The sequence below is a fragment of the Sorghum bicolor genome, chromosome 2 (genome assembly GCF_000003195.3).
Source record: "Sorghum bicolor cultivar BTx623 chromosome 2, Sorghum_bicolor_NCBIv3, whole genome shotgun sequence".
NCBI lineage: Eukaryota > Viridiplantae > Streptophyta > Magnoliopsida > Poales > Poaceae > Sorghum > Sorghum bicolor.
The window spans coordinates 1,723,577-1,734,279 of NC_012871.2; the positions used below are offsets into that span (position 1 = coordinate 1,723,577).

Below are 10,703 nucleotides of genomic sequence, written 5' to 3' on the forward strand. Positions count from 1 at the left end.
CGACGGGGTCGTGAGCCTACCCCACCACCGTCGCCACCGCCTCAGCAGGAGGACATGGACGAGGATGAGGACGAGGACGAGGACGAGGAGGAGCAGCACCAGGAGGTGCTGGAGGAGCAGCAGGAGGTGCTGGAGGAGCAGCAGGACGAGGAGGGGGACGATGAGGACGAGGGGGACGAGGATCGCGAGGAGGAGGGGGAGGAGGCAGGGGGCACCGCTTCTGGTTCGGCGGAGGGAGGCCCCTCTTCTGGTCAGCCGGTTGTCTACTTGAGAGGTCCCTCGCGTCTCCCGAAGCGAGGGATGCCTAATGAGAGACTTCCGGTGATTCGTCCGAGTGGCGAAAGGTAACTACTTTTACATGTTATTCCTATTTTATTATTTCTTGTAGTCAACTAATAATTACTCTTCATCACTTGTACAGGAGTTTCATCATTGTGCAAGGCGGTTTCCATACTCGCTAGCCCAATGGCATTCTGGGGATTTTGTGCAGGCGTCACTTTCCCGGCATTGTTCAACATGCCGGAAAAATGGAGCTAGCCTACACGTTTGCGCACTACACCTCCGCCCGCGACACAGAGGATCGCAGGGGCAGGGTCTTTGACAACAAGGCAGTGCGAGTGTGCACGGAGCTATGGGTAAGTCTTTGCATAATCCTACGTTGCTCAATACATCGCATTCTCTGCACATTCTTCAATTAATAATTATTTGACATATCGTGTCTCTATGCAGGATTTCTTCAGATGTGACTCTGGATATGAGGATGGGGCTCCCCAAGTGGCTCACAATGCATGCCACAAGCTCGTACTGGACATGCACTACGAGTGTCGTGTCCAGTCCATCGTGACATACAACGCCAAGTACCTTTCTCGAAAGGTGACCAAAGCTGTGGCCAGAACCATGATGCTGACCAAGGAAGAATTCATGAAGGTACATATGCAACACTTATAATATTTTCTTTTGTAAGATTAAGTAATCTTAATATGATCTTATATGTCACATGCTTGATGTCGTGTAGGTTCCTCCGTGGTGGTGCAATGCGAACGTCCGTTGCTGGGAGCTAATTGTGGACAGGTGGTTCACTCCTGAGTGGACACAGTCGCACAGTGCTGGTAGGGAGCGGCGCGCCTTGATGCAAGGTCCAGCACACCATCAAGGCAGTCTTAGCCTTGATGGGTACAGAGCTAGATGGGTAAGCTAAATCCACTTCTCTCGTATAATGCTCAATTTGGCATAATTTCTAATCATACTGTTGTTTGTTTTGCAGTCACAGGCACATGATGGTCAGGAAGTCTCCACCTTCCTGGCGTACGCGATGGGGCACCAGGACAAGTACAAGACGGCCGTTCCCTACAACCCAGATGCTCCGGCCTCGTCGTACAGCAACCCCTCCGTCCATACACGCCTCACTCAGTACGTAGAGACGGCAAAGGAGGTATATGGGCCGGACTATGATCCCGCCGCCCATGACATTGATGGAGAAGTTGTCATGAGGGCGGGAGGAGGGAAGGTTCGTGGCCGGTACATGATTGGCGACGGCAGCTTGGATTCTAGAACTGTTCCCAGCCTAGCCCAGATCCGAGCAACGAGCACAAGCTCGAGCGCGCCCATACGCCAACGGCCGAACACTACGATGAGCATTGTGGCATCTCTCCAGGTAATTTCTGTTTTATTCGCCGTTCATTTATTTCGACATACGTTTGCTTTGCATTGTAACATTCCTGTCAATTTTATAGGAGCGGCTGGCCGAATCAGAGAGGCTAAGGGAGGAACAAAGACTTAGGCAGGAGGCAGAACAGGAGGCTGTTCAACAAAGGATGAGCGCGATGTTCCAGTACATGCAAAGTATTGGAGCAGCTGTAGGTCAACCTCCTCCACCTGAGTTATTCCAACCTATACAACCTGCTGTCAACACTCCTGTGAGTTGCCTTCTATTTATAATGTTTGTTAAGTCCATATATCCGTTGTTACACGACACTTTTATTTATAACCTTTGTCTAACACATGCAACATATTTAACTTTGTGTAGAATCAATCGGCGGCGTCAAACGATCCACCTCCTAGGCTACAAGGAGGATCGGGTTGGGACGCATGGAGTGGGCCGAGGTAGGTGGAGTGTGATTCATGATGTGGGACGCATGGAGTGAGACTTGTAATGGTTATGGACATTATGTGATGCTTGTGGGTTTATATGTGTTGCTCATGGGGTTTATGTGTTGGTTGTGGCCTACATGAGATGGACATGGAGTTTATGTGATCGATTTGTCGTATTTATGACATATATGTGATCTGTCATGCTTATGAATGTATATGTGTGATCTGTGATATATATCTGTTTGTTTTGATGGCAAAACAACCAAACAAGCAAAAAAAAAATAACCATAGAGGCCGTGCGTTGCACACGGCAAAGAGCTTCTTCGCCGTGTGCTGCCTGGCCTGGCACACGGCAAAGATGGTGTCCAGAGCCAGCTGGTAACTGTCTTTGCCGTGAGCCAGGCCAGGCAGCACACGGCAAAGCCTCCTGTTATGCCGTGAGCCAGGCCAGGCAGCGCACGGCAAAACCTCCTATTATGCCGTGAGCCAGGCCAGGCAGCGCACGGCAAAGCATGCTGGCCACAGCCAGATGGGAGCTACCTTTGCCGTGCGCCAGTACGTAGAGCACATGGCAAAGCCACCGATTTTGCCGTGCGCCCGTCCAGGCAGCACACGGCAAAGCTGGCCGTTAGTGCGATGGCGGCCGTTACGTTGCTTTTGTGTGCCGAGTGCCGAAAAGACACACGGCATTAGTTTTTGCCGTGCGCGTGGCGGCTGGCGCACGGCAAAGATGGTCTTCACCGTCATCTGCTGTGCCGTGCAATCTTTGCCGTGTGCAGCTCACGGCAAAACCTTTGCCGTGTGCTTTGGCCATTTTGTCGTGTGCCTTAGCTCCTGAGTCCGGTAGTGTAGTATGCGGTGTGGTGTAATTCCACCAAATTTGAAGAATGAACTCATAATGTACCACGTCATCTAGAATAGAATGGTTCCTCAAACCAAACACCGGCCTTATTACTGAAGATATCAAGCACAAATAGATTTTATAATTTCTCCTAGTGACGTGGGATTCTTCTAGTGTTTTAACATTCAAAATTTAGTATGAACTTTTCCTAGTAAATGCCTCCTAGTGAGGATTCCCTAGTGTTTTGACTAGTGGTAGTGTTTTATTACTAACTAAAAACACTAGGAGAACTCCACCATTTTGGTAGTGAAGATAAGAAGGCAAAAACGACTAATAACGTACAATATTAGTGATACCCTGCAATAAGAGTATCCACCTTTGAGAGAAAACACGATGGACCATTCAGAATGAATTTGCATGTAGAAAAATCACTACTGCTACTAATTGAAGAGCCCTACGAGACACGTTATTAAAAAATGAATTCTAAAGGGTCAAGGAAAATTAATATACTCCGACCAAGTTGGTAAAATAAATCTATTTGGACAAGGTTTACGTTAAACATTGGAAATATAAATATTGAATAACTTTTAAGTTGTTGAGTTTGAAAATATGAAAAAACGATTTGTCTTGAAAAATACTTTTAGAAAAATATACATATGTCACTTTTTAATAAATATTTTTATGAAAATAAGAAGTCAAAGTTATGATTGAGACTATATCATTGTTCAAAACGACTTCTTTTACCAACCTGGAGGAAGTACATGCCATGAATTTGAGAGAATTAGAGCAAATCTATTTTCTATACTAAAATTAGAAGATGGAAAAATAAACATACAAGTAGCGTGGACAGTGTCATCCAGCAACGGATCTAGCTTCTAGAAAAAGAATATTGACCATAACCGGATTGATTATGTATGGAGCACTAACCATGCATGCATCATATATAACTAAATCAAAATCTTCTTCTCCAGAGCCGTCTTAATCCATGAAAAATATCGCAGGCGCTACTACAAAAATGATTTTATATTAGAAGGTACTTGATTTCATTTTCTTCAGAGCCTGGTGTCTTTATAAGTCTCTGAAAATCATCTAGGAGCTCAAGGGCCAAGGAGTGCCTCTAGAAATCAATTTAAGAAGCGTGCCAAATAAGAAACATATTAAGATGGGGCTATTTCTATGGGGCCTCTTTATGCTGCCCCCCTAGAAATCAATTTCCAGTGGTGCGTCCGCCTCAGTAATAGTTGACACAAAAAATATATGTTTTCATACTTTATATCAAATTGTAGAAATTGTTGTGATCTATAATTTCGTTAACAATTTGTGATCATTTCAATGCTCAAATATTCATTAGAGGTTCTTAGACTAGAAAACACAATTTTTAAAATTTCTAGATCATTTGGAGTACTAAGAATTGTTTTAATTATATTCGCAGAATTTGAAATTTGTTTTTTTTTAAATCTGAGATGTTGATATTAGTCAATACCAAAGTTATTGTTCTTGAAATTACCTCTGCCGCCTCTATAAAGGACCGATTTTCACAGGCTATCTCTAAAAAACCCACCTATCAAAATTTGTTTCTAACAGCATTTGTACTTCACTTTTGTACCTGTGAGGAGATCGACAAAATGGTATTTAATCGTGTATTTCTCTAAGAGCAGCTTTGCAAAAAAAAAAAGTATTACATTGACAGTGACGGCTCTGGGCTCTGGCTTTTCTCAGCTAATAGGTTATTAACAAACACTGAGATAAATGGTCAATCAGAAGTCACAACTATCGGTGAAGGAGAAAGGACTGAAAGTTCAAACCTCGTGCTTGTGGACTATGACTATTAGACTGGATTGGACCGGCCTACACCCTTCCATCACGGCATACTCCATGTACAGTACAGTCCACAGTCCACAGTCCACACGCACAGACTGCTATAGACTAGATGACGCAAGCCCGGCGTGTCGCATGGGATATCTAAAGCACCTTGCTGACTGGTCTCCGAGTGTCGCTAGCACCGCTGGAAACGCGTGCTTACTAAAGGTCCGAGGCTTTGCCGAAGGCCAAATGTCAAACACTCTCTATAAAGACATTCTTTACCAAGAGTCAGCCTCAGGAGCCATCGGCAAAGAACTGCCCTCGACAAAAAGCAAATCTTTGTCGAGGGCCGCCGCCCTCGACAAAGATGCACTCAGCAAATTAGGCCCGTTGGGTCATAGCGGCCACTCCAGTCAGACTTTGCCGAGGGACAGCCGTTAGGCTCTTGGCAAAGTTTTTTTGAATCAATTTTTTGGCCAAAGCCTGAGGCCTGGCCCTCGGCAAAGATTTTTTATTTTTTTAGCTCATTTTTTATGGTAATATAATACACAGTTTTAAACTTAATTTTAAAATTTAGGCCAATTTTGAGTTTTTATATATTTTCTTAATTTATTTCGATTCATTGATTTTTTTCGAATATTTCAAATTTGAACAGTAGGTGTATGGAATAATACAATGTAGTGTTTCAAAAAATATTATTCATGGTATTTGGTGTATGTTGAGTCCCTATCCACGAACTCGCATCAAATTTTGCGCATCTTATTCGCATAACATGACGAGCCACTTGTCAGAAAAGTGTTTTTTAAAATTATATAAAATTTATACAAAGTTCAAAAATCACGAAACTTGTTGAGGTGTCATGTTATCCCATGTGTAGATTGTGGTAAAAATTTGAGAAGATTTTGAGTGAGTTGTGACGTCGGATACCTAAAACCTAGACATCTCTATATTTGATCACATTTCATCACAAGTGATCACATATGGAGATATCTGGGTTCAAATTTCTGTGACGGCTGCATGTTTAAAATCATTAAACCCTGCCTTTGTCAAAACCACACGACCAAATTTCTCATGGTCGGCTTCTTGACTAAAAATATAACAATAGAAGCAAAATGATGCATGTTTGGACATAGTATACTCTAACCAATCATGTTCCTTAAACCATTTTGAGAGAATTTTTCTCCAATCATTGCCAACACACTTGCGAGGAAAAATTAGTCCAATTAGTTGTGTCAGACCTCTCAATAAATAAGCCCTTCTAACATCTGATTGAATATTAGGACGAAATCTTTCAATTGACATTCTAAGAGCTGGATCAGCTACAAGATGAACATGCGGGTCAAATTCCGTGATGAGGCTAATACCTTCACCTTCTTGCTGTTCTTCTTCTTGTGGCCGTTGTTGTGGTTTCTGCTGGCTGTGCATCATCAACACCAATATCAACTTGTGCTAAATCTGTTGCTACATTCTACATAGCTTCATTTTCTTGAACAACTTCTCCCACCGTTGAAGTAGTGGCGATGCCACTTTCACGGGTGCTTGGGCGGCTGCAACTTGAATTTGAACCAACACTCAAAGTTGTAAAATAATTCTTCAAGTCTCCACAAACGTTACTTGTCAAATTAGCATACTCATGAATCATGATTCTATTATTGTCTTGATAATAATTTGAGATGCTCATGATTCGTGAATTGAAAAATCAGAAAACAATACTATTTCTTTTGTTGTTCTTGCCAATGCCACACTTGGGGACGCATCTGCTAGAACTCGGCCTCGGCCCAATCCAGATGTTGGTGGAGCTGCTGACCTTGCTCCTCGCCACTACCTGTCCGGCCATGGCCAGCCCCAACGCTAGGCGCCAGCTCCTGGTCCTCCTCTTCTCCTCCCACCTTTGCCAGGCACAGCAAGCAGTCCCTGCGAATCGACAGGCGGCGGGCATGCCTGGGCACCTGGCAGTGATAGGCAGGGGACTGGGGACGGATGGGCGCTGCCGCACCGGGCGGGCAAATGGGCGTCGGGTGCTGCCGCGCCTGGCGGGCGGATTGCCACCGGGTTAACAAGAGGGTTGTAGCCTATAGATGGACAAATATAACAAGAGAGTTGTAGCCTATAGACGAACAAATATAAACAATTTACACATCATTAAGTTAGTTAGGGGAGGGCCAGACTAAAAAATAGGTGGAGGGAAATTTTCCTTTTTATTATTATTAGCTATAGAGTTTATATATATATAGGTGGAGGGAAAATTGTGTCCCAAACCAGCCACCTATCAGCACTGCTGTGAGAAGCACACGCCCCGCCGTGCCCGTGGTCGTCGTTCATCATGTGGAGCAGATGTTGAGCCTGTTCTTCCGGCCCCATCCACATAGAAGAGGTAGAGGACAGAGTCGCCCTCCAGCAGTGGACGAGGTTGCCTAGGTACTGATCAAGCTCCATAACCTCAGGGAGATCGACGATGAAGAATCTCTCCATGGTGAAGTGCAGTCCTAGGACGTACCCTACTTGGGTCACCATGTAGATCTTGCCACATGGGAGCACAGTAGTAGGCAGGATCTAGACCGGTGACTTGTTAGCGAACACAAAAAAATATATGATTTTTCTATGTATGGACCTGATTAAAAGTGTGGGATACATTTTTCTAGGTTTGGTTTATCTTAATCTATGTGAATTCCCTTATACATTTAGTTTTTTTTTTTTGCTAAACTACTGATTTTATCGTGGACATTAAATGATTTTTAGGGGCTTTAGACTATATTATTGTGGGAGTATATCTCAGTACTAGAAAAACGTTTATTGCCCAAAGAAATCAGATTTGGTTGTGATAATGGAAAATGCCTAATTAACCCCTGACATCTTGTGTGCTTCACACTTAACCCCAACCTACAACACCATGTATTCAGCACATTAAACTTTCCCATACCAGTCATTTTACCCATGGGCTCGTTTTGGTAAATGTTATTGTGTACGTGGACAACTGTTGTGACATTCTTCTATGGGAAGCGATCTTCATCAAGGGCATGTGCCTCCCCATGCTCGATGATGATATTATGCTCTTTGTGGATCCTAGTAGGCACTCATATATAAAGTCGGCTGCCTGATCTCCCAAGATAGCATTGGACAATGGTGATTCGGCTTAGGTGGCGTGGGATGTTGGATCTGCCACTGTATAAACCCCTATACCCTTACGGCTAGGCTTGGGCCAGGAGATTTGGCCCATTACGAGACAGTTCGAGGCTTGATCCAACTACTTGGAGTTTTACGCAAGGAAACAAGATGTGGAGATCAAGAAGAATTCTAAACGGTTAGAATAGGAATTGATATCGTATTATAAATGGCAATTGTAACCGACTGGGATTAGTTTCTAGATTTGTAACCCTGCCCTCTGGACTATATAAAGAGAGGCAAGCGACCACCCTTAGGTCAATTCATTACATCTCAGATCAATACAATCAGACGCAGGACATAGGTATTACGCCCACACGACGGCCGAACCTGGAAAAAATCCTTGTCTGTGTCTTGCGTCACCATCGAGTTCGTAGCTTGCGCACCTGTGTGCCGATAAACTACTACCGTGGGTATAGCCCAAGGTAGACTACCGACTAGCTTTCGTCGACAGCTACCACATAGGATGTGGCCACAGTATAACAAATAGGGAGGTGGGTACATAGTGCCAAAATTTTGCTGAATCTCTCACACTATACGGGTGATGGAGTGTAGGTGGATGAAGACGATTTAATTGCGTCACTTGCAGCCACAGTAATCTGAAGTGACCTCACGTTTGGTGGTTTCTCGTGCCATGTGCCGCTACTGCCGAGATCAAGACCGAGCCTGCAGGCTACGGCGGCGCCACTTTGGAGGGTGACGGCTCCCTGGCTGCCAATGCTGCTGCAACTTGCTCCTTCCGGCACCACGGAGGCAAACGACACATACTCCACATTGCCCCACGGGGGACTTCGCGGATGAACAGATGACCAGCGGCTGGCCATGAAGGACATGCCCCAATAGCACTGTGCTCATGGAAGGCTGTTACATGAGCTGCTGTGGCGCATTCTTCCCTTGTTGTCCGCTGGGAACACATGGCTCCATGCCATTCGTGGAGGCAATATATGCTGGTGGTGGCTGGGTAGCCATATGGCTAGGTAGGATGGCGTGCAACATCAGCGAAGGCAATGCAGCAGCTTTGGGAGGCTGCATGTGACATAACCATGCCCCTTGGCGCCGCTGCCAGGATTGAGCACGTGGAATGTGTTGCTTGCGGCGGCCATGGGGTCCACAATGACAATGACATCCTGGCAAGTTCACACATGACAAAACATTTTTAGTACCAGAACTTTGCTTCTCGTTGTCAATGACGAGGGAGAAGCGTGGTCGAGGATGTGTTCCACCTTGTGGCTAATGACGATGCAGGCCCCAGCTGCAAGACCACAACACGATCCAGCACAATTTGCGGCGACATGACCATCAGTTGGTAAAAAAACATTTATGTTAGAATATGATTTTTCTATGTATGCACCTGATTAAAAGTGTGTGATACATTTACCTAGGTTTGGTATGTCATAATTTATGTGAATTCCGTGCATATAGTTTTTTTTCTAAATTAGTAACTTCTTTATGGGTGGACATTAAATGATTTTTAGGGGCTTTGGATTGTATTATTGTGGGAGTATATCTCAATACAAGGTAATTCATTATTGTCCAAAGAAATCAGATTTTGTATTGAAAATTGTAGGTTTTCATCCATTGTCCCCACATTGTCCTCATCTCCAAAACATACCATCTCCCAACCCTGCTCCACGAGATGGCCACAAGTCTCACACAGGGAATGGTGTCCTCGAGCACCCGCCTGTTGGCGCTGTCGCCAGCAGCACCAATGCCGCCATGCCCGCAGTCATTATTGATCCTGTGGAGCCAGACGTAACCCTGTTCGCGTGCACATGGAAGAGGTGTAGATCGGAGGACAGAGTCATTGCCCTAGCAGTGGACAAGCTGGTTTCCTATGTACTAATCAAGAACCACACCCTCAAGGAAATCAATGACAAAGAATCTTCCAGTGGCGAGGTCCAGTCACAGGATGTACCATGCTTGGATCTCCATGTAGATCTTGTTGCCAGGAGCGCATTAGTCGACAGATGGCTATGCAAGAGATGGCCCATGAGCTAGACCGCAGGACACACACCAGTGCTACCAACCTTATTGTCAGACTCCCAGGTGTCGACATTGATGCGGTAGCACAAGGTCATCACTGTGGCCAGCTGCGGCAAATGTGAGAGCCTTGTCCATGTTAGGGTACAGCAGTGGGGAGTGCCCAGTGAGACCAACGCGGTGGAAGGTCTCGCCACCAAACTCGAAGAGAACCAAGCCGTTCCGGCAGTCCCAAACGTTTGGCGCCTGCAAGTCGCCAAAACCAAAGTCAGCACTCACCTCCATGCTGAGGCATCAAGTAGCAGGACAGGGTAGATCCACAATAGGAGGATAGGGTTACAACTGTACCCCAAAGTTTTTCTGGAAAAATACCAAGTGTATATACCCTTTATTAGTTTGTATATGTATAATACATTTTCATCACAATTGCTTGTCTGAGCTCTAGGCCCAACAACATCCCAATTTCATACTGCATGTACTGATATATATATATATATATATATACCCCTCAGCTTCCTTCCTCAGCCCCACCGCAAACCCAAGTCACCTTACTATATATCATACTGATGGCTGGGGTGCTATGTGGGATGAACTCTGAGATAGAGATGCTGCCACTAGAGACGATGTAGACCCCGAGTAGACGCGGCAGGTGGCACATGTAGAAGGCGCCGCGGATCCAGCACTTGCTGGTGAGCATGGCACTAACGAGCTAGCTCCTGCATCCAAGGCGGAGAAGGATGTTTTCAAGGAGATCTCAGCTGATGAGCACGTGGAGGCAGAGGTGTTCTGTGCCGGCAGTGGCACTAAGGCCTTCCACAGTGTGGAA

The 10,703-nt window shown here is 45.3% G+C and overlaps 1 pseudogene; it reads right to left on the bottom strand.

Annotated features, from left to right (window-relative positions):
- Positions 8,893–10,162, bottom strand: LOC110432356 (annotated as a pseudogene).